General features: G+C 52.2%; 1 non-coding gene across 1 annotated transcript; it reads left to right on the forward strand.

The window, feature by feature from the left end:
• Window positions 1-22770: 22770 nt before the first annotated feature.
• Window positions 22771-22965, forward strand: LOC140385004 (U2 spliceosomal RNA). Its single transcript, XR_011933268.1, has one exon. It is a non-coding gene; the product is annotated as a U2 spliceosomal RNA (small nuclear RNA).
• Window positions 22966-24494: the final 1529 nt, after the last annotated feature.

A 24494-nucleotide genomic window follows, 5' to 3' on the forward strand; every position in this document is an offset into this window, starting at 1 on the left:
TGAGTCTGCGGGATTCGAAGTTGGTACGGATTGGTAGCTAGGAGCGCCTATCTCGTAGCGAGCGTTGACTTAAGATTTACGATCTCTCGGCGGCCCTTGGACCGGTCATGGTCAATGTTGGTTCATGTTGCTGGGTGACCCGGTCAAGAAGAAGAGGGGCAATTTGAACTTGGGGTTTAACTTTATAGTCCCCAGGGGCTTCCCGGCTTTCAGGGCGGACCCTGTACCTGGTTCTAGGTGATTGGATTTCGTTCCAATCCCTTGGTTCGATTTCTCCAATACTGGAGCGGTTCCCTGATCGATGGGCGGTCTTGAGGTGTTCGTTAACCTCTTTTGTGTTGGCTCCTGCTGGCGCTGGGGAGTCTGGCTTAGCTTTGTTTGTCCCAAATGTTGCTATTGTTCCCGGGGATTTCTTATTAGTATGTAGATGGTTGCTACATTATTATGCAGATGGCTGCTAGTATCGATGCTGTCTGGGCCTTTGCAGAGTTAAATACACAGCAAACTTGCACCTGCTGGTTTCTGCCTGTGTTGGCTGAATTTCCCTTCAGCCTTTGCCGTTCGCCATTTTAAATCGGGACTTGGCCATCTCAGGTGGCTACAGCAGGACTACAGGGGAAAGGAGGAAAGGAGGCCCCTAGCTACAGGGACTGGCCCACCGATCGGTGGGCCCCGATCACGGGTCAGGCCACATCGGAGGCCCCCACGGTCGCCCCTTCCTCCCCCACAGGCCGCCAACTGACCCTTCAACGCTAAGGTCCCGCCGGCTCAGAGCAGGTTAGAATGGCGCCGGTGGGACTCGGCTCTTTTCTTACAGTTGCTCGGCCCATCCGGGCCGGAGAATCGGCAGGCCGGCCTCAAGAGTGCGGCCCGCGACTGGCGACGCGCCATCCACGCCGGCGCCAATTCTCTGCTCTGCGGAGAATCGTGTGCTGGTGTTGGGGCGGTGTGGCCCGTTCGCGGGGATTCTCCAGCCCGGTCCAGGGCTGGGAGAATCCCGCCCAATGTGTCAGAGCACTGCAATCATACAGACTATGAGGGGCAGACTTCTCCGACCCCCCTGCCAGGTCGGAGAATCGGCGCAGCACTGCGCGAATCACGCCATGCCGCCCCAACGCCGGGACGCAATTCTCCACAGTGCCCGGGCCGGCACAGGCCAGTGCGCCGATTCTCCGCCCGGATGGGCTGAGCGGCCGTCATCAAAAAGCCGAGTCCTGCCGGCGCCATTCTAACATCCTCTGAGCCGGCGGGACCTCGGCGTTGAAGGGTCCGGGGCGGCCTGTGGGGGGGGGGGGTTTCTGACCCTGGGGGGGGCCACCGATCGGGGCCCACCAATCGGCAGGCCAGCCTCTCTGCCCCCCGGCCTCCTTTCCTCTGCGCCGGCACCTGTAGCCCTGCGCCATTTGGCGTCGGGGCCGTCTGGAAAAGAAGGCCATTGCGCATGCGCTAGTTGGCGCCAGCCCAACTGCGAATGCGCGGACCCCGCGGCGCCCGGTTCAGGCCGGGATCGGCAGCTGGAGCGGCGTTGGCTTCTCCAGCAACGTCCTAGCCCCCTGTGGGCCGCAGAATGGGGTCCCGGAACGTGCACCGACGCGGGAGTAAAACACCCCCGTTTTTACTCCGCCGTCGGCACTTAGCCGCCCAATGGGAGAATCATGTTTTCAAGGCTCAAGGAATAGATGTCACTTACATGGTCCCACATGAGCTTTTAACCAATACTGGGTTCTATTCTCTTGTTCAGTTTGTCTATGACCAGCAACACATCCTGCAAGTGAATGGTCATGTCTCTACGCCTGCCACAATGCTTTCATTGTAAAATACCTCTGCATGCCGGAACTCTTCCACCTTGCAGAGAAGATGGAAGATGAATGTTAACTTTTAAAGCAATTGGTGACAACACCAGTATGGTTTTGGAGTTCAGCATGGTTTCATGAGATTCATGCAGCCACCAGAGGTAATACAATACACATTAGGCCATGTTTCAGGTTTCTTTCCCATGCCTGATTGGTCTAAGGAGTCCAACTATGGTCTCCAGGATTGTATTTCTTATGCTATACAGCTTTTTCTTATTAAGGGATGTCATTGTGCATGTCCAAGAGGAGAGATGAGTAGCAAAAGAATCAGCATCAGAATTGTCAACAGTTTGACAATCTGAAGAGCATACAAAGCTTTTAAGAAACTTTTGTGTTGCTCCCATTCAAGACACTTTACGCTTTGTTACAATACCTGGTCAATGCATTAAAAAACCTTGTTTACATCATCCCATTTCCTTCCACAACATTGCCATTATCTGCCATCATCTGCTGCCCATTCTTTGGATTCAACAACTCCCAAAGGCCCTGTTCCGCTGATCAAAAGAAACCAACTTCCATATCTTTCCAGAATCAGTATCAATGTGCAGAACAACATTAATGCCACCATAGTTTTATTGGCAACTCACTTGTGCCTCTCCGAGTGTCTAGTGGGTGTTATCAGAATTCTCCTGTTTGACTGAAGTACTCTTCACTCTAGCTTAGTGCTTCTCCTAGTTGATAATGGAATGGCTGAAGGGCTTGAGGTTGGTTGGTTGCCATTTGTCAAGAGGAACCAAGGTCTCACAGCAGCTGGGAGATGTAGCTGCCGTCCACCTTGTCTGACCACAGGTGTGTGGAGTCTTATTGCTTTTCTGCCAAACTTGCAAGCATTGGACGGAGACTGACAGCAGGGCACACATATGCTGCTATACAGATAAATGTTACTATCATCCATGCATCTCATGATCCTGGTTTTGCATGGTCACTTACATGCAAGGAGACAAGCTGGGAGGTAAGAGGGCAGGTAAAATGGTGGTGCAAGACATCGGGAGGGAAGCTCACTGTCTTCCCACAGCCATGGCATATTGTGAAAGGTGGGAACAGCTGGAACTCAGCCAATTTATACCCCATCAGCATTTTACTGGCTCTTGTCATGTAGGGAAACCTCCGATCATTTGCCTGTCTGGCCCTTGCATATTGAAAAATGTTCTTTCCTGCCCTTCGACGCAAAGTGCCCTCTCCTCCTCCCTGCAGGCTCTGGAACAGTCACTTCAACTGGCAGCTCAGAGAAGCACGCCACAATCCTTAATGGGACAGCGGTCCTGCTGGCAGCCTCATAATTGGTCACGGTTGGTTGAATTCACTCCGTGATCGTGCCATTTACACGGCTAAATTCCATCCAATGGTATCAATCAGATCATTGAAGGTCCGAGAGATGCTTGCCTGCATCAAAAAATGGCCAAACCTGCAGAAATTAGCAGAGTCAGTTCTCTCTCTGTTCTTTAGGCCAGTATAACCTGATGTACCATGGAGGGTGCAAAGACCGACCTTCAGGCCTCTGCCATGGGAGCTTTCAGTGTGGAATTCTCTGTCAATGCCACAAGCAGAGCTGCTAAAGCAGCCTCTAACATCCTGTGCATGCTGCTGCTGGGCTCCTCTACCAATGCTGCCATCTGCAGCACATTGCCTGATACGAATACCCATTGCGGGATTCTGCGGGTATCGGCAGCGGGGGGGCAACTCCGGCGCCGAGGAGTGGCGTGAACCACTCCGGTGTCGGGCCGCCCCAAAGGTGCGGAATCCTCCTCACCTTCAGGGGCTAGGCCGGCGCTGGAGTGGTTTGCGTCGCGCCCCCCGACGGGGAAGGGGCTTGGCGCCACGCCAACCGGGACCGAAGGGCGGCAGGCGCGAGTTGGCACAAGCGCGGGAGCGCCAGCATGTGCTGGCATCATCCCAGCGCATGCGCAGGTGGGGTTCATCTCCGCGTCGGCCATCGCGGAGGACCACAGCGGCTGGCGCAGATGAATAGAGTGCCCCCACGGCACAGGCCCGCCCGCAGATCGGTGGGCCCCGATCGTGGGCCAGACCACCGTGGGGGCACCTCCCGGGGCTAGATCCCCCTGTGCCCCACCGAGGACCCCGGAGGCCACCCGTGCAGCCAGGTCCCGCCAGCAAATACCTGGTGTAATATACGCCGGCAGGACTGGCCGAAAACGGGCGGCCACTCGGCCCATTGCGGGCCGGGGAATGGCCGGGTGGGCCGCAGCCAGCGGCCGCCGACCGGCGCGGCGTGATTCCCCCCCCCCCCCGCCAAATCCCCGGCGCCGGCGAATTCGGCAGCCGGCGGGGGCGGGTTTCAAGCTGCCCTCCGCCGATTCTCCAACCTGGCGGGGGGTCGGAGAATCCCTTCCACAATGTCTGATGCTCTACAAGCATAATTTCTCTTTAAATTGAAACAACCATTGGGCAGCAAAATCTCAGAGGCTTCAGTCACGTGTTATTGAATCCATTCATGTGTACCACCAGTTTCCCTATTCATTTGTGTTCACATGTCTCGCTTTGTGCAGATCCCGTTTCCTCAGTCTCTAACCCCTGGGTATCTCCACACCTTTGCTCAAGAGAGGAGGGTGAGTGAGTCTGCGTGCTGTAAACTGTTGACGCCGAAGACTTTCACTTTGGTCTTGAGGTGAAAAAGAGAAAGTGAGATCAGAATGGCTCCCTGATGAGCAAGCTCACACATCACTGTCAGTCAAAGGAGTGAATGATAATTTTGTGATTTGGTAGCCTCAGATTCGGAGGCTGATCCCTCAATGCTGACATTGCCTTGCCTGAGGAAAAAGAAAGCCCAAAAGGCTATGTTTGTTTCAGTATCAAGAACAAACTTCAGCACCAGCTTGCACCTCATAATGAGGCCACCCACAGCGCCATCAAATTCCAGGGTCTCACTCCCCATAATGCCACATCTCATTACCTTCCATTTATCTCATTCAATCTGCCATTTTCCTGACATGCTGGAAGTTTTCCAAACATCATGCAGGAAAGATGAGATATTCTCAATTTCTTAAACAAGTAAACTCGTTGTGCATTTGGAGAAACAACAATAATTTGCATTTATATAGTGCTTTCAATATAGTAAAACATTCCAAGACACGTCACAGGAGCATTATCAATCAAGATTTATCAAGCCACATAAGGAGAAATTAGGATCTGTGATATTGTCAATAGGTTTTAAGACGTTTCTTAAAGGAGGAAAGATAGAGAGGTGCATGGAGAGGTATAGGTAGAGAATTCTGGAGCTTGGGGCCATGTTGCTGAAGCCCAATTTGGAGGAGTGCAGATACCTGGGGCGTCATTCTCCGACCCCCCAGCCCCCGCCGAAGTCTCCGAAGGGAGAAAAGTCGGCGGGGCGTTAATGGCGCCGCTGCCGCAGAGAATGTCACGGGTCTGCGCAAGGCAGCCGATTTTCGGCCTGCCGATATTCTCCCTTCCGGATGGGCCGAAGTCCCGTCGACGTGATGACCGTTCACGTCGACGTGAATTAAACCTCCTTTTCATCGGCGTGACCCGGTGCTCCAGGCTCACGCCGACCAGCGAGGAGGTGAGTGAAGGCCTGGGGGGTTGGCTCTGGGCAGGAAATGGCGTGGCCGCAGACTGATTGCGTGAGGAGAGGTGTGTCTCGGCTTGTGTGTGTGAGTGTGCGGCGGGGGGGGGGGGGCGGTGGTTAGAGTAGGCTGGGCTCTGGGGGAGTGCCGGGAGGGGGTCCGTGCTGGGGTGGAGGTTGGGGGTTGGAGGGGGTCCGTGCCGGGGTGGAGGTTGGGGGGGGGGTCCATGCTGGGGTGGAGGTTGGGGGGGTCCGTGCTGGGGTGGAGGTTGGGGAGGGGGTCCGTGCCGGGGTGGAGGTTGGGGGGGGAGTCCGTGCTGGGGTGGAGGTTGGGGAGGGGGTCCGTGCTGGGGTGGAGGTTGGGGGTTGGAGGGGGTCCGTGCTGGGGTGGAGGTTGGGGGTTGGAGGGGGTCCGTGCTGGGGTGGAGGTTGGGGGTTGGAGGGGGTCCGTGCTGGGGTGGAGGTTGGGGAGGGGGTCCGTGCCGGGGTGGAGGTTGGGGGTTGGACGGGGTCCGTGCTGGGGTGGAGGTTGGGGGGGGGGGGTCCGTGCTGGGGTGGAGGTTGGGGAGGGGGTCCGTGCCGGGGTGGAGGTTGGGGGGGGAGTCCGTGCTGGGGTGGAGGTTGGGGAGGGGGTCCGTGCTGGGGTGGAGGTTGGGGGTTGGAGGGGGTCCGTGCTGGGGTGGAGGTTGGGGGTTGGAGGGGGTCCGTGCTGGGGTGGAGGTTGGGGGTTGGAGGGGGTCCGTGCTGGGGTGGAGGTTGGGGAGGGGGTCCGTGCCGGGGTGGAGGTTGGGGGTTGGAGGGGGTCTGTGCTGGGGTGGAGGTTGGGGGGGGGGGGGGTCCGTGCTGGGGTGGAGGTTGGGGAGGGAGTCCGTGCCGGGGTGGAGGTTGGGGGGGGGAGGTCCGTGCTGGGGTGGAGGTTGGGGAGGGGGTCCGTGCTGGGGTGGAGGTTGGGGAGGGGGTCCGTGCTGGGGTGGAGGTTGGGGGTTGGAGGGGGTCCGTGCTGGGGTGGAGGTTGGGGGGGGGTCCGTGCTGGGGTGGAGGTTGGGGAGGGGGTCCGTGCCGGGGTGGAGGTTGGGGAGGGGTCCGTGCTGGGGTGGAGGTTGGGGAGGGGGTCCGTGCCGAGGAGGGTGATGGGAGGGCAAATGAGTTGGTCCACCTGGCCAGGTGTCAGCCTCCAACAGTTGGACCCATGCGGTCCATGCCACCTGGCTGGGGGGAGGAGGGGATATGGGCAATGATGACATGTCGTCGTTCCCCTCCCCCCCCACCAGGCCGTCATGTTTTCAGATCATCCAGCGATGTTGGCCGCCGTGGTGGCAGCCGCTCATGTCTATGTTGCCCTGGATGAGGAGGAGGAGCGTGCCAGAGAGGCGGCGCAGGCTGCCGCAGAGGGCAGGCGGCAGCCGCCCAGGCTGGAGGGACACCTGACCGACAGGACGAGGAGGGGGAGGAGGACGTCGCGGCCCCACGGCAACGGAGGCACCTGAGGGCGCCCCATGTGTACCGGCCCCGGCAGTCATACCAGGACCTCACGGACCGGGAATGCAGGAGGAGACTCCGGATGAGCCGGGAAACCGTGGCACACATCTGCCACCTGCTGGCACACCTGTCACCGCGTGGCACTGGCGGGGGACACCCTCTCCCCGTGTCCGTCAAGGTTACGGTGGCCCTGAACTTTTATGCAACGGGGTCATTCCAGGCACCGAGTGGGGACCTGTCCGGCATATCGCAGACATCGGTGCACCGGTGCATCCGGGCAGTGACAGATGCCCTTTATGCCATGGCGCACCGCTATATCCGCTTCCCCGTGGACCGGGCCAGCCAAGATGCCCGGGCCGTGGGCTTCTCTGCCGTGGCCAGGTTCCCCATGGTCCAGGGCGCGATCGATGGGATGCACGTCGCCGTGTGGCCACCTGCAGATAACAGGGCCGTGTTCACTAATAGGAAGGGGACCTACTCGATGAACGTGCAGGTGGTCTGCGACCACCGCATGATGATCCTGCACGTCTGCGTCCGTCACCCAGGCAGTGTACACGACTCATTCGTGTTGTCGCGGTCATCCATCCCCGGCATGTACGAGGGACGCCATCCCCGGCTGAGGGGCTGGTTGCTGGGCGACAGGGGCTACCCATTGCGATCGTGGCTGATGACACCTATACGGAGGCCACGCAATGAGGCGGAGAACCGCTACAATGATGCCCATGTAGCGACAAGGGGAGTGATCGAGAGGTGCTTTGGCGTGCTGAAGATGCGTTTCAGGTGCCTGGACCTCTCTGGGGGCGCCCTCCAGTATCGGTCAGATAGGGTCGGCCGCATCATTGTGGTGTGCTGCGTCCTGCACAACATAGCCCAGCAGAGGGGCGATGTGCGGCAGGCAGAGGAGGGCGGAGTGGAGGAGCAGCTAGAAGAGGCCCAGTCCTCCCCAGATGAGGGGGATGGGGGCAATGGTCAGGGCAGACGGGGTAGACACAGGCGGGTGGCTGTCCACCGTTACCGGCTGGCCCAGCGGGCACGGGACAGGCTGATAGCCGTCCACTTCACTGACTAGATGGGCGTGGGAATCGGGTAGTATGGCCACAGACCGCACACCATGGCAACAGCCGACCACCCACACCTCCCACCCATCCACCCACCCAGCACCCTCACCCCCCTCCCGAACCCCACCCACCCCACCCGCATGCACACCACCGCCCCCCCACCCCCATTGCCGATCCACCGGCGGCACAACGGGCCGGGCTCACACAGTTGCGGGTGGACGCGTGTCTATCGCAGGCCATGGAGGATGATGACAACCCGCCCTGCGATGAGCTCCTGGCTCTACATCATTGGACTATGTCTGACCCATGGCCACAGTACCACCATCCACCCGGACCATCCCTGCATGCGGCTGTGACACTGCAGCGCACGGTCCCGTCCTCTGCCCGGGGGATGTTGATGGCGGCCCAGGGGGAAGGGGGCAGACTCACCTGGGGCTGAGGTAAGACCACCCCTCACACACACACTTGCGCTCAACGTACATGACACGCCCGCACACTTTGGACAGAGCACAAAGGCAGCTTCGGTAGGTGTAACATTGACTTTAATAACCAAAGGAGTTCATGCACGTGCCCTGGCCCCGAAAACTCATCTGTGCCCTGCACCCGTGCCAAAATACTCAGTGTCTAATTGTTTGGCCTTACGGGCCCTTTGACTACGTCTACGTGGTTCCCCAGATGGTACAGCAGAACTGGAGGTGGACTCCTGTGATTCCTGCCCTCTGACACTGGATCCCTTTGGCGGCCGTTTCCTGGGGCGTCCTGTCCTCGATGGGCCAGGCTGCGGCCCGGGCGACTGGGATGGCGAGCTGCCAGCCTGTCCTGCCCGTTGCCCACCCGATGCACCTGGGATGGAAGGGGGGGAGTCCGAGGTGTCGCGGTGTACCGGGACCTCCCCTACAGAGGGAGCCGGGACGGACCACACCACCTCCTCCTCCCTCGGGGTGCCCGATGGCCCCCAGGCCTCTACATGGGTGGGGGATGCGAACGGAGTGGCCATCCGACGCCCCCCCGACATCTGGCGCTGCCAGTCCTGGAGGCCCGTGCTGGTATCGACAGGGGTCTGCAGGTTTGCAGCCATGGAGCCCAGGGTGTTGGCAAACCCTGTCTGTGACAGTGCGACACCGGCTCGCACATGGCCACTGGTGCCGATGCCCTCAGCGATGGCCTGCTGAGACTGGGCCATGGCCTGCAGAGACTGGGCCATGGACTGCAGAGACTGGGCCATGGCCTGCTGAGACTGGGCTATGGCGTTGAGCGCCTCTGCCATCTGGCGCTGGCACTGGCTCATGGCCTCCTGTGAGAGGGCAGCCATTTCCTGGGCCACAGACGCCGCCTGCACGGAAGGCCCCAGGCCTCGCAAACCGTTCCCCATGTCTGACACCGTCGCAACCATTGCCTCCACCGCGGACGCCACCCGTGCGGTGTCAGCCTGGGTGGCACGCATGACCGGGACCACTCCCAGCTCCTGGACGCGGGTGGACTCCTCCACCTGCGACCGCAGCCGCCGCAAGCCGCCCGTCACCCTCTTCGCTCGTCTCCGGGTCGGTGGTTGCATCGGATCTATGTGTGGGTGTGGTAACTGCAGGAACCCGGGATCCATCTGGGCGGCAGATGTTCGCTTGGGCTGGGCTGCCCTCCGACCGCCCGGCTCCTCTGCTGCTCCTACCTCCACCTGCTGTACCGGGACGGCTGTGTTGTGCGCACCAGTGAGTGTACCAGACGCCTCATCACTAAAGTGCCCAACCGTGGTGAGTGTTTCTGCGATGGTGGAGGGTGTTGGTGACAGCAGTGGCGTTGTGTCGTGCTCTTCGTCCCACTCTGACTCCATGGCACTTTGGGGTGGGGGTTCGTCTCCACCCATCCACTCTGAGTCACTGTCCGGTATTTCGTCTTCCCGGGTAGGGGTGTCCTGGGTAGTGCTGTCCCGGGTAGTGCTGTCCCGGGTAGGGGTGTCCTGGGTAGTGCTGTCCCGGGTAGGGGTGTCCCGGATAGTGGTGTCCTGGGTAGTGGTGTCCTGGGTAGTGGTGTCCTGGGTAGTGGTGTCCTGGCTCGGATGTGACGGGGGCCTGTGGCTGCCCCCCTCATCGCAGGGTGGTCGCTCCCGCACGTGACGGGGGTGTCGTCTCCCTGTTGCTCCAGGTCTCTCCGTCTCCCGTGGTGTGCGAGGGGCATCCTGCGGGCGTCGCATGCTGGAGGGGCCGGGTCTCTCCGTCTCCCGTGGTCTCCGAGGGGCATCCTGCGGGCGTCGCATGCTGGAGGGTCCGGGTCTCTCCGTCTCCCGTGGTCTCCGAGGGGCATCCTGCGGGCGTCGCATGCTGGAGGGTGCGGGTCTCTCCGTCTCCTGTGGTCTCCAAGGGGCATCCTGCGGGCGGTCTGCATCTGCGGGGATGGGTGATGGACGTTTGGTCCTGCGATACACAATGAAGCATGCATGGTTAGACATCAGGCAGTGATCAGGTGATACGGGGGAGGGGGATATAGGGGAGGGGGGATATGGGGACGGGCTGTCGGTGGCTCACTTGCTGGTGGGCCCCCGACCTCTGCATCAGCAACCTCCCGGTCCTCAGGTCCGCCAGCCAGTTCCAGGGCCCTTTCCTCGTGTACGGTCAGTGGCCTCTCATCAGCGGGCCCTCCTCCAGTCCTCACATGCTCCCTATTGTTGTGTGCGCGCTTCTCCTGTGGGGGGGGGGGTGGTGGTGGCAGGGGTAAAAGGCAACAGTGTTAGGCAGGTATATGAATGCACGCCATCGGTTGCGCATGCATTGCAGAGGTTAAGGTTAGGGCTGGATTCACTTGGGGATATGGGGGATATGGGGGAGGGGGGATATGGGGGATGGGGGGGATATGGGCATATGGGGGAGGGGGGATATGGGGGAGGGGGGATATGGGGGAGGGGGGATATGGGGGATATGGGGGAGGGGCGGGATGTGGGGGAGGGGGGATATGGGGGAGGGGGATATGGGGGAGGGGGGATATGGGGGATATGGGGAGGGGGGATATGGGGGAGGGGGGATATGGGGAGGGGGGATATGGGGGATATGGGGGAGGGGGGATATGGGGAGGGGGATATGGGGGATATGGGGGAGGGGGGATATGGTGGAGGGGGGATATGCGGGAGGGGGGATATGGGGGAGGGGGGAAAAGGGGGATATGGGGAGGGGGGATATGGGGGATATGGGGGAGGGGGGATATGGGGAGGGGGATATGGGGGATATGGGGCAGGGGGCGATATGGGGGGGGATATGGGGTAGGGGGGATATGGGGGATATGGGGGAGGGGGGATATGGGGGAGGGGGTATATGGGGGAGGGGGGATATGGGGAGGGGGGATATGGGGGAGGGGGGATATGGGGAGGGGGGATATGGGGGAGGGGGATATGGGGGAGGGGGGATATGGGGAGGGGGATATGGGGGATATGGGGGAGGGGGATATGGGGAGGGGGGATATGGGGGAGGGGGGAAAAGGGGTATATGGGGGAGGGGGAATATGGGGGATATGGGGGAGGGGGGTATGGGGAGGGGGATATGGGGGAGGGGGGATATGGGGGATATGGGGGATGGGGGATATGGGGGATATGGGGGAGGGGGGATATGGGGGAGGGGGGATATGGGGAGGGGGATATGGGGGATATGGGGGAGGGGGGGTTATGGGGGAGGCTCCCCCTGCCTGCTCTGACGATGTCGTTCACCTTCTTGTGGCACTGGGTGCCTGTCCGTGGTGTCAGGGCCACAGCGGTGACGGCCTCTGCCACTTCCCTCCACAGACGCCGGCTGTGGCGTGGGGCAACTCTGCGGCCGTGCCCGGGATTTTTATGACGTGACGCAAGTGGGATTTGCGCCGTTTTTTGCGCCGATCGGCGGACTTTCCGCCAATAACGGAGAATTTCGCCCCTGGTGAGGTCTTAGGTCTGGAGAATTTTCCAGGTCTAGAGCAAATTTGGATGAATTCTAAAACAAGGAACAGAATTTTAAAATTGAGATATTGCTTAACTGGGAGCCAATAGCAGTGAACACAGTGGTCATAGGTGAACAGGACTTGGTGTAAGTTAGGACAGAGGCAGAGGAATTTTGAGTGACCTCGGGCGACCCCCCGCCGGGTCGGAGAATGGCCGTTGGCTGCCGTGAATCCAGCCCCCGCCCCCGCCGAAGTCTGCGGTACCGGAGATTGGGCGGGGGTGGGAATCGGGCTGCGCCGGTTGGCGGGACCCCCCGCTCAATTCTCCGGCCCGGATGGGCCGCAGTCCCGCCCAGAAATTGCCTGTCCCACCGGCGTAAATTAAACCTGGTATTTACCCGCGGGATCAGGCGGCGTGGGCAGGCTCCAGGGTCCTGGGAGGTGGCGCGGGGCGATCTGACACCGGGGGGGGCCCCCACGGTGGCCTGGCCCGCGATCAGGGCCCACCGATCCGCGGGCGGGCCTGTGCCGTGGGGGCACTCTTTCCCTTCCGCCTCCGCCATGGCCTCCACCATGGCGGAGGCGGAAGAGACTCTCCCCACTGCGCATGCGCGGGAAACTTTCAGTGGACGCTGACGCTCCCGCGCATGTGCCGGGAAACTGTCAGTGGCCGCTGACGCTCCCGCGCATGCGCCGCATTTCCGCGCCAGCTAGCGGGGCAACAAACGCCATTTCCGCCAGCTGGCGGGGCGGAAATCCCTCCGGCGTTGGCCTAGCCCCTCAATGTTGGGGCTCGGCCCCCAAATTTGCGGAGCATTCCACACCTTTGGGCCGGCGCTATGCCCGTCTGATTGGCGCCGTTTTTGGCGCCAGTCGGCGGACATCGCGCCGTTGAGGGAGAATTTCGCCCCTCATGTTTACAGGAAAGGAGGTTGGCCAGGAGGGTGTTCAAATAGGCAATAAATAGAGGTAACAAAGGATTGGATGAGGATTTCAACAGCACATGAATTGAGACAGGGGTGGAGTTGGGCAATGTTACAGGGGAGAAAATATGCAATTTAAAAAAAAAATTTAGAATACCCAATTATTTTTTTCCAATTGAGGAGCAATTAGCATGGCCAATACATCTACCCTGCGCATCTTTGGGTTGTGGGTTGAAACCCACTCAGACACGGGGAGAATGTGTAAACTCCACACGGACAGTGACCCAGGGCCGGGATTTGAACCCGGGTCCTCAGCGCCGCAGTCCCAGTGCTAACCACTGCACCACCATGCTGCCCGAAAACATGCAATCTTGATGGTTGTGAGAAGTTTAGGGCCAAGGATGCAAACAAGGTTGTGCATAGTTTGATTCAGGCTTTGACAGTTGTTAGGGAGATGGATGGCTAAGGAATGGAATTTGCATGGAATGACGAAAAAGGTCTTTGTCTTCCTGAAATTTGGTTGGAGGAATTTTCTGTTTGTCTATTACCTGGGGCGACATTCTCCGACCCCCCACCGGATCGGAGAATCGCCGGGGGTTGGTGTGAATCCCGCCCCCGCCGGTTGCCGAAGTCTCCGGCACCGGATATTCGACGGGGGCGGGAATCGCGCCGCGCCGGTTGGCGAGCCCCCCGGCTCGATTCTCCGGCCCGGATGGGCCGAAGTCCCGCTGATAAATTGCCTGTCCCGCCGGCGTAAATTGAACCTTGAACCACCTACCTTACCGGCGGGACAACGCGGCGCGGGCGGGCTCCTGGGGGGGGGGGGCGCGGGGCGATCTGGCCCCTGGGGGGTGCCCCCACGGTGGCCTGGCCCGCGATCGGGGCCCACCGATCCGCGGGCGGGCTTGTGCCGTGGGGGCACTCTTTCCCTTCCGCCTCCACCACGGTTTCCACCATGGCAGAGGCGGAAGAGACTCCCTCCACTGCGCATGCGTGGGAAACTGTCAGCGGCCGCTGACGCTCCCGCGCATGCGCCGCCCGGAGATGTCATTTCCGCGCCAGCTGGCGGGGCACCAAAGGCCGTTTCCGCCAGCTGGCGGGGCGGAAATTCCTCCGGCGTCGGCCTAGCCCCTCAATGTTGGGGCTCGGCCCCCAAAGATGCGGAGCGTTCCACACCTTTGGGGTGGCGCGATGCCCGTCTGATTGGCACCATTTTGGGCGCCAGTCGGCGGACATCGCGCCGTTTCGGGAGAATTTCGCCCCAGATGTCAAAAAGCAGTGTGACAATTTAGAGACCATGGAGGAGTGTCATCAGCATATATATGGAAACTGATGTATTTTTAGATGCTGTCGCCAAGGGGAAATATGTGGATGAGAAATGGGAGAGGGCCAAGGATAAATCCTTGGGGATCACAAGACGTAATTGTGCAGGAGCGGGAAGAGAATCCACTGCAAGTGATACTCTGACTATGACTGGGTAGATAAGAACATTGGATGTGGGTCCATCTTCCTATTATTTTCTGTTTAACTGGTGCCAGTACAAAGAATAGAATGCATGCAGTTCCTGCAACACTGGGGGTAGAATAAATCTTAACTTAAAAGGATACATGGATGATAATTCCAAAGGTTCAGGAATTCTGTGCCAAACAGCCTGGCTGCCTAGGATTGTAGAATGTAACAGATGAAATATTTTTTTAAAAAAGAGTTAAGCAAGATGTTGGGTTGGAATAAATCATAATCTACTTTGACTAAGGTTTAATTTTTTTCAGTGGATGCAGTTCAAATGTACAGCAAAATATTTTCCATATTAACTTTGATTTTTTTTTCAATTTATCAACAATCTCAAAATTCTCAGCAGTTAAGCCAATATCTTTTATATTTTTATACTTGCTGAATATGCAATTTCTATTTGCAAAATAAAATTTCCCAACAATATTTAGATTAATGTGGCTCTTAAGTACACATGACGTAAATATATTTTAAAAATACAAAATTATATATTAAATATTATATGGACATGTTGTGAATAATTGAACTGGATCGTAGGATAATGGCTTTGATCTGATTTATTTATCTTCTGCAAATTGTCTTGTATAGTCATGATGTAATGGTTTTGTGTAATGTCTACTACAATAAAAATTAATACATTTCACAAAGCTTTTAATCTGTCACATCTTAAGAATATTAATATAACACTGATGACTGCACAAGATTAATATGAATTACTGGGTCACTTAGTGCACTAATAAACACATTCATAATGGCATTTTATAAACATAATTAATATGTACTTTCATTGCCTTTTCATGTAACTGGCTAACATACTGGATTAATTCCAAATACCCCAGGGAATGCCCATCTGCATGTGTTTCATCCAAGCTCTGGAACTCATATTGTATTCATTTGGACTTTTTTCTACATTGATATGGTTAAAATGCACACTTCCAACAAGTCTTAATCTGCAAAAAAAATGTTTAATTTGTTCATTGTTTATATGTTACTGTTGGAGGTCACTCAGCTTGACTGCTGAATACAGCAGTATATCAAGGTAGATTTTCAGATGGCAACGCAACTATTTTAATGCAACTATTTTGGGATTTATTCTGTATTATAGCTGAAGCGGCCTATTTTTTTAACAATTCAAAGATCTCCCATGTCATCATCATATTAGGATTTGTCCCATTTTGTACTTTCAATAAGTGCAACATCAGAACTCAAAAGATAATGGAGTCAATCACCTTTGCAATCATGTATGACTCCATTATTTGAATAATTATTAAATATTATATGATAAATAGAATTATCGGTGCCTTCTTTCTTCGCCTCAGAAAAATACACCCCAGGGCATTACATTTAATGAGAGGTCTGCAATTTGGAAATTCGCATTACGATTTGACCCTCACCCACTTAACTCCAGATGTTCAGCATGACTAAGCTGACAGGATTTCCAAACTAACTTTATAAGCTCTGGAGATAAATCACAGTCAAAAGCCAAGATTCTAACTGAATACCAAGCTGAAAGTGACCCCTACAAACAAGAACATTGTACTACAGTAAACATGTGCACAATTATTTCTTTCTGTTCTGTCTTCAGGCGGATGGAATAAGGTTCTGCACTGGGTTGCTTTCATCCAACTGCAGGTGAACTTGTGGAGATTTAATGTGCATAAAACAAGTAAGCAAATTTTCTAATAACACTCGTGGAACAGGTCATTAATATTTCACAGGTTTGCCATCTTCTCTGTTTGCTCAATTCATCAATGTCCAACAGGTCCTTTGCCAGCTATACATTAAAACTATTTTCAAAATATTTCATTGTCAGCCAATGGCAGACTCATTATTTATTAAGATAAAGGAAATGATGAAGAAGAGCAGTGGATGGCATTGTTTCTTAAAAGCTTTTTGCCTTGAATCAACCCATTAATGCCTTTTGATACTGATGGAAACCTTGCAATCACAACAGAGTTATGCAACTGACAACATTTTACTTTTCCAAGCTCGTCAGTCCTGCAATCTGTAAGAACGACATGTTCTTCAGCACTAAAGCTGCAACAGACTGAACTACATCTTTGATTTATTTGGATATCCCCAAAACAAAGCAGTTACTTTATTTATGTTATTTAGATGAATAGAATGTAAAAGACAAAGCAAATTATTTATAACAAAAGTTCTTGAAGTTAATACTAACACCAGGACACAAGTAAATAGTTTGGTCACATAATCATTTAGTGCAGAGATCAAACCATTGAAATGTAAAGAATATTTCACTGGATTGATATCTTATAACCAAACGATATTTGAAGCTGACTACACAACATGTGAATAAAGATGTCACCAAAATGCTATGTTCAATTAAGTCCATAATAGGTTGGGTTCAATCTGAAACATTGCAGTCGCTACAGAGTCACTTCCCTATATAAAATTGTTTAAAAATATTTAACTGTCCATATAATTTGAATAAAAAATTATTGATATATTTCTTGTGTTTAGCAAGAAATGAAAATACATTAAACTATGGACTATTAATCTTAAGGCACAGAATTTCTAATTATTTAAAATTAGTGCCAAGTAGCATGAATGAGGTTATAATACAATAAAAGAAAAATTACAAGGGTCACTATCTATCAAGCTTAAAGCACATGACTATCTTTTTGAACTTGATACTTTGCCAATGTGTAACCTTTATTATAACTGCCAAGAAGAAACAAGCTAGCAGAACAATAGCTAAAGACATTGGCAAGGATTCAATTGTCCTACTCTGAATTCTCTTTACAGTTTTTCACAACGAGGGACTAGTCAAACAATAGACTTGGATAATAACTGTGAATTACAATTAACTAGAAGGTTAAAAAGAAATACTTATGAAAATTGAGACATAACCCCAATGGCAAACATCAGTTCGCAGGACAGGCAAAACATCTGATTGGAATGATATAGAACTAGAGTTGGACTTGCAACGTTGTGTTCCCAGTCTTTAAATTTAAAATTCTTCAAAAAAAAACTTAGGTGCCGATGAGTAAGACAAGTGCGACATCCTGTGACAAATCCGGAGATTTTTCACCTTTCAGCGCAACTTCCCCAGTTAGTCTCTCCCCTCACTTGCATTTTAATATTAATTAGTAGCATGTTTTCAAGTGCAGTTTCCACCTCTCACAGCCTGCTTAACAGTAAAGGAAACTTCCGTCTGTTGTTGTAACAGCTGGTCTTAACCATTGGCAAGTACTCAACTCACCAACACTGTTTAAAATTAGGCTGAATTAAAGTGCTGATGAGTTGAACGTTTGCCAACTGTAGGACCAGTCAGAGTGACAAACAGGTCTTTCAGACTGCTCTTGCGTTTTCATGAGATGCTCCCCTGATCATGATGAATCTCTTAAAAGACCATCATTAAGTTCATTTTAACACCAAGGTCTCAAATGGAAGGCATGTTCCGAAACCAATACCTAAAAGACTACAGTCAACACCAGCCAGCAGTGCAAAAGGTAGAAGTCATGCATTGACAAACTTGGAGAAAATGTCACCACGGAGAAAGCCTTTGCTTAGGAAACTATGCTACCCAAGGGGAAAGGAAATACTTATGTTACTGGACTTGTGACTGGATTTGAATACTGACTATCTGTCTGCCAACAAGTGGACGGACCTGTAGGAAACAAGTGTTAACTCTGTAACCCGATTGTTAAAACAAGCCAGCACCAAACTCAGTGTCACTTTAACTCAGATTGTCATAGTGCTAATACACGGTGCTTGCTGATAACCGGTTGTTAGGCTAATCAACGGAACATTTCCTTGCTAACGAATGGTACAGTATAGAAGGAAACCATTTGGCCCATCAAACCTTGAATCGGTTCTTTGAAAAAGCTATCCAATTAGTTCCCCTCCCTGCTCTTTCTTCATAGCCCTGCAGTTATTTCCCCGGAGTTACTTGTTCTTGTCTCTTTTGAAACTTGTTTCCAGAATTCTGTCCAACTGACTGAGTTGAGGGAGAATCTGCACTTTTAACTCACATGATTAAAATTAAGGGACATTGAAGAAATCAAGGATAGTGACTGTTAGAAAAGTAACCCATAATCATTCTTGATTTTAGTTACATTTCTTACAAAGGCCCTGTCAGTTTTGGGTAATTTTTTGCCAAAAGCCCTAGCATGTAGCTGGGATTTGAAACTAACTTTCAGGCAAATAAATCGCATTTTTTCCTGTAAGAAGGGAGAGAAAGGCAAAAGGTGAACATCTGCATTCAGTGTGCTACAGGAGATCACACCAGTGTAGCCTGAACCAATCAATAACAGCCAACCTTGAACTGACCAATCCTCAATACTATCAATCCGAAACCAACTAATAATGGCCAATCCAAAATAAATCAGCGATGGCCAATCATGAACCGATCAACAGCAGCCAATCTTAATCCAAGTTAATAATTTCTGTCTTGAATCAGTTAGCAGCAGCCAACTCTGAACCTTTCAGAAATGCCAGTCCCAAACTAACCAATCCTGGACAATTCCATAACTTGTTGTGAATGGCACATTAATAAGTAGCTTTAAAGCTATAATAAGCCTCAAAATACTAAAAACTCTAAGGGTTATAAATTCATTTGCCCCGGACTTTGAGCATGTGGCCCACAATTTGCAACCTGCCCATGATTGTGAGCAGCAAGTAAAATGTGTGTCCCAACCTCATTTCCTTGATTGTATTGTGCACATGACTCTACACTGCTCTTTGCTCAGCTGCAGCATCCTCTGTGCATTACAGGGAGCCAAGTTGCATTGTGAAGTGCTCCAAGTAGCCTTTCCTTTTTAAAAGCGCATTCCCTATAAAGGGAAGCTGTCACAAAACACTGCAGGGTGTGGGATAATATCATTGGTGCATTGAAGAAGAAGGAGAATGGTAGTCTACCAGTGGAATGTAATGGTTGTGATGGTAAATTTGTCACCAGCTGGAGAACCTGTGATAACACTGCTGTGGCCATTTCTGGGAGACCAGATGGGATGGAATCCCAGTCAGGCATATTGGGGTTCCTGGTTCATGCAAGGGAAATTTCGCACTGCACTTTCCCCGACATGGCAGATAATTCACCTCTTAAAGCTATTGGCCATTCAGAGGTTGTCAGGTCCCCAGTGCCGGCAGAGTCACCAGGAGTTGCGGCCAATGCTGACTTTTCTTTGCCCCTCCACTTAAATGATCTCTGAAGGACCTCAAATGGCCGGCAGGTGGGAAGGCCACTCCAGAACCTTTCTGCCCCTGTCTTCACTTGGCAGTGTGGAGCTCTCCACTCCGTACCTTCCTGCCCCATTACGTAGCCTGGCACATCCCAGCCTGTTCCGAGAGAAGCATTAGATTCTGTCTTACATGAAGGAAAGAGCTCACTACATTGGTGACACTGTACTGGTCAATGAGAAGGAGCCCAAGAAATAGTCCATGTGCTGAATTTTTCTCGCTCATTGGATGGGGGGAGTGGGGGTTTGGTGAGGGAGGGCAGGAAAATGGTAGAGGGGCAGAGGCCTGAGCAGGAGAGCACAATGTCTTCTTGCTACAATGCCACATTGCCCGAGGACATGAAATGGAAACTACAGATGGAATGACCTGAGGGCCTTCTGCTTTCCTCTCCTGTTACTCCTACTCTTCCCTTGTGCTTTGTGCTCTCAGATAGTCAGGAATTGCCACATGATCAGCCATTGTAGCCTCAACAAGAAAGGCAAAAGCAGCAGGAAACATCTGAGGAAGAAGTACTGTCACTTGACCTTACAGACCAGAGCCACTAGATGAGGTACTGGCACTGCGTGTATTGGAGCTAGTTGATTCCGGATCTGCACACGGTGAATCACCAGGCATCAATAAGCTACAGTCAGGACAGGAAGAAAAGGTCAGCTCATGTGCAAATTCCCCAGAGGGAAGAATTCAACTGTATGTCCAACAGCTTTGCCAAATACCAGCCACTACATTCTCCATTTCTAATAAATAATTTCACATAAATTCATCTGGACCAGGTGAATATTTTAATGGCACATTCATTTAATGATCATTTTATTACAGAGCACAATATTCTTTATTTTATTTGTTTGATTGTATTTGGGGATACTGACATAAGGACAGTATTGAAAAGAAAACCTTGTGTGATCTGTGTATGTTACCCTACTTAGTCTTGGCCAGTCCTAATAATCTTGGCAATCATTATCATGGTTTCCCACCCATTGTGTTCGACAGGGCTCTCAACCGTGTCTGACCCATTTCCCGCACCTCTGCCCTCATCCCTTCCCCTCCCTTCCCGAAGTAGAATAGGGTCCCCCTTGTCCTCACTTTTCACGCCATCAGCCTCGGCATTCAAAGAATCACCCTCCACCAGTTCCGTCAACCCCAGCATAATGCCACCACCAAACACATCTTCCCCTCACTCCCCTGTCAGCATTTCACAGGGACAGTTTTCTCCGGGATACCCTGGTCCACTCCTCCATCACTCCCAATACTTGATCCTCTTCCCGCGGCACCTATGCATGCAATCGTAGAAAGTGCAACACCTGCCCCTTTACCTTCTCCCTGCTCACCATCCCAGGGCCTAAACACTCTTTTCAAGTGAGGCAGCGCTTCATGTGCACGTACTTCAATCTGATCTATTGCATTTGCTGCTCCCAATTCAGTCTACCGTACGCAGACTGGGTGACCACTTTGCAGAACACCTTCGGTCCATCCGCAAGTCGGACCCAGACCTTCGCGTCGCTTTCCATTTCAACTCACAGTCCTGCTCTCAGGTCCACATGTCTGTCCTTGGCCTGCTGCAATGTTCCAGTGAAGCCCAGCGCAAACTGGAGGAACAGCAGCTCATCTTCCGATTAGGCACGTTACAACCTCCCGAACTTAACATGGAGTTCAACAACTTCAGACTGTGAACTCTCTCCTCCACCTTCACCCAGTTTTTATTTGTATCATATCAATTTAACTTAAGTTCTTCCATAGATCTGGGGTGGGATTCCCCGTTGCCCGACGCCAATATTGTTATTTCTTCGAAAGTCTTCTCCCTGCTAATATTTTTCCTCTCTTGTTTCCTATTTTGTCTTTCTGCCATTTATGTAGGTTAATTTTGCAAATTTACAAATCTTCTCTGTTCCCATTTCTTTAAATTATTCAACGTATTTTGGTTTTCCTTTATGCTTATTTCAATGGCTTAGGCCTCAGTTCTAAGAGCTCACCTTTTGTATGCTGGATCTCATTTCAGTTGTTTGGTTCAACCTCTATAATATAATTATGTAGTGGCGATGACTGAACTAGTTATTCAGAGAAGAGACAAAAAGATTGAGCCAGATGCCATAATGCTGAGGGTGTTAGTTCTCATGCAGCTAATGTCTGCCAGCACAATGAGGAGGATGCACATCATGATGTTAATCAGCATTCAATACTGATTTTTGGCCTTGGGTGACTGTCTGTGTGGAGTTTTCACTTTCTCCTCGTTCCCCTCAGTGCTCCGGTGTCCTCCCACAGTCCAAAGATATGCATGTTAGGTGGATTGGCCATGATAGAATTGTCCCTTAGTGTCTCTGGATTTGAAGGTTAGGTGGGGTCACAGGAATGGGTTGGGAGAGTGGGTCAGTGCATACTCGATGGGCTAAATGGCCTCCTTCTGTACTGTAGAGGTTCTACAGGATTTGACACCAGCGCTGCCAACTTGGATCTCAACATTCTAACCGATGCTCTGTCTTCACCTCACCAGCTGAACAGCCCTTAAACAAACGAATGGAGCTCCCTCACCCCCAACGAGTGCTATTTGAAGGGACCATCAACTACTTACAGGTTAATTATCGGTTGATTTCTTCTGATGTTGCTATCCACACTTATTTCAAGTTCAAACATCTCCAGGGAGTTCAGGGCCATGTGCTGAATGACTTTTTCCTGACTTTGAGGCTTCGGTATTAACATATTTTTGCGATACACTGATGCACCAGTAAGCCTTTCCCTCTTTCATGGCCTCACTAATGGGAAGCCCAGTAATGGCCAACATTATCTCTACCATGGAGTCAGGATACATAGGCATGCCTGTCATTCTTCGGTTTTCTTCTGCGACCATTACTTGTCCACCATATTGTCTTGCAAGAGATGGAAGTGTCTTGGTGAGTGCCATGCAATCTACTTAGGCAATGGGGGATGAATAACTGGAAGTACATGCAATTTATAAGTTGTGATAGTGAGGTTTGCAGGATCCGCAGGGATCAGTGCTGGGACCTTTGCTGTTCGTAGTGAGGAAAATGTAACTGGTCTGATTAGTACGTTTGCAGACGACACAAAGGTTGGTGGAATTGCGGATAGCGATGAGGACTGTCTGAGGATACAGCAGGATTTAGATCGTTTGGAGACTTGGGCGGAGAGATGGCAGATGGAGTTTAATCCGGACAAATGTGAGGTAATGCATTTTGGAAGGTCTAATGCAGGTAGGGAATAGTAGAACCCTCAAGAGTATTGACAGTCAGAGAGGGTACAGGTCCAGAGGTCACTGAAGGGGCAACACAGGTGGAGAAGGTAGTCAAGGAGGCATATGATGTATCGCTTCTCGGCCTTTTGGCTAAGATCAAGTATCTGTAGATTGAGCCTTTGGGTTCAGATCTGGTATGTCTCTCTTGTGGGGACCATGAATTCGATTCAATTTGAATTAGTTTTTTGGAGCAGGCGAGGAGCTGGATTAGGGGTTCGCTCCTGACCCACACTCTGAGCCCTGGCTTGGTAACTCAGAAAAGGAAAAATTTTTTTAAAAAGGAGGCATATGATGTGGAGATGCCGGCGTTGGACTGGGGTGAGCACAGTAAGAAGTCTTACAACACCAGGTTAAAGTCCAACAGGTTTGTTTCGATGTCACTAGCTTTCAGAGCGCTGCTCCTTCCTCAGGCGAATGAAGAGGTCTGTTCCAGAAACATATATATAGACAGATTCAAAGATGCCAGACAATGCTTGGAATGCGAGCATTAGCAGGTGATTAAATCTTTACAGATCCAGAGATGGGGTAACCCCAGGTTAAAGAGGTGTGAATTGTGTCAAGCCAGGACAGTTGGCATATGGCATGATTGCCTTCATTGGCCAGGGCATTGAGTATAAGAATTGGCAAGTCATGTTGCAGCTGTATAGAACCTTAGTTAGGCCACACTTGGAGTATAGTGTTCAATTCTGGTCGCCACACTACCAGAAGGATGTGGAGGCTTTAGAGAGGGTGCAGAAGAGATTTACCAGGATGTTGCCTGGTATGGAGGGCATTAACTATGAGGAGAGGTTGAATAAACTCGGTTTGTTCTCACTGGAACGGTGAAGGTTGAGGGGCGACCTGATAGAGGTCTACAAAATTATGAGGGGCATAGACAGAGTGGATAGTCAGAGATTTTTTCCCAGGGTAGAGGGGTCAATTACTAGGGGGCATAGGTTTAAGATGCGAGGGGCAAGGTTTAGAGGAGATGTACGAGGCAAGTTTTTTAGACAGAGGGTAGTAGGTGCCTGGAACTCGCTGCCGGAGGAGGTGGTGGAAGCAGCGACGATAGTGAAATTGAAGGGGCATCTTGAGAAATACATGAATAGGAGAGGAATAGAGGGATACAGATCCAGGAAGTGTAGAAGATTTTAGTTTAGACGGGCAGCTTGGTCGGCATGGGCTTGGAGGGCCGAAGGACCTGTTCCTGTGCTGTACTTTTCTTTGTTCTTTGTACTCTTTGTTCTTTGCTATGCAAGTGAGGTGGACCATGCATATGACTGTTAGTTATGTGTCCTGAATGATAGAAATTATTATTAAGTGAGTGATAATAATGCCTGAGGTGAGGATATAGTTGATAGATGCAGCATTTCAAGATTCATTCACTGATCTTGACCACTTGTTTGAGGTTATTGGATTTTTTGCAGCACTGCGTTGAGGTCCTCAGGGTTTGAATCCCAGCTTTGAACCCACTACCATCTGAGTATGTGTCTGAGTGGTGTCTATGCCTTCTGTGGATACAGGAAATCTGTCCAACTTTCCACCTACTGTTCTTACTGGTTTGGACCATTTGTGAGGCCAGTCTCAAATTAAGGTGATTGGCCCTTAACTGGCTTCTGATGTGATCCATCAAACCACTCAGTCATATCAAATAACTATCAGATGTTTGACCAAGTCATCACACCACCTTTTCAGGACACGTAGGGGTGGGTACCAAATTGACTAAATCTGAGAAAGAATAAAGAAAAGACTGAGAGCGTGATCTACTGGCAGCATTGCGTCTGAAAGATCTACCCAGCTCATCAAGCCTTGCGA

This window comes from Scyliorhinus torazame, chromosome 10, assembly GCF_047496885.1.
Source record: "Scyliorhinus torazame isolate Kashiwa2021f chromosome 10, sScyTor2.1, whole genome shotgun sequence".
Taxonomy (NCBI): Eukaryota; Metazoa; Chordata; class Chondrichthyes; order Carcharhiniformes; family Scyliorhinidae; genus Scyliorhinus; species Scyliorhinus torazame.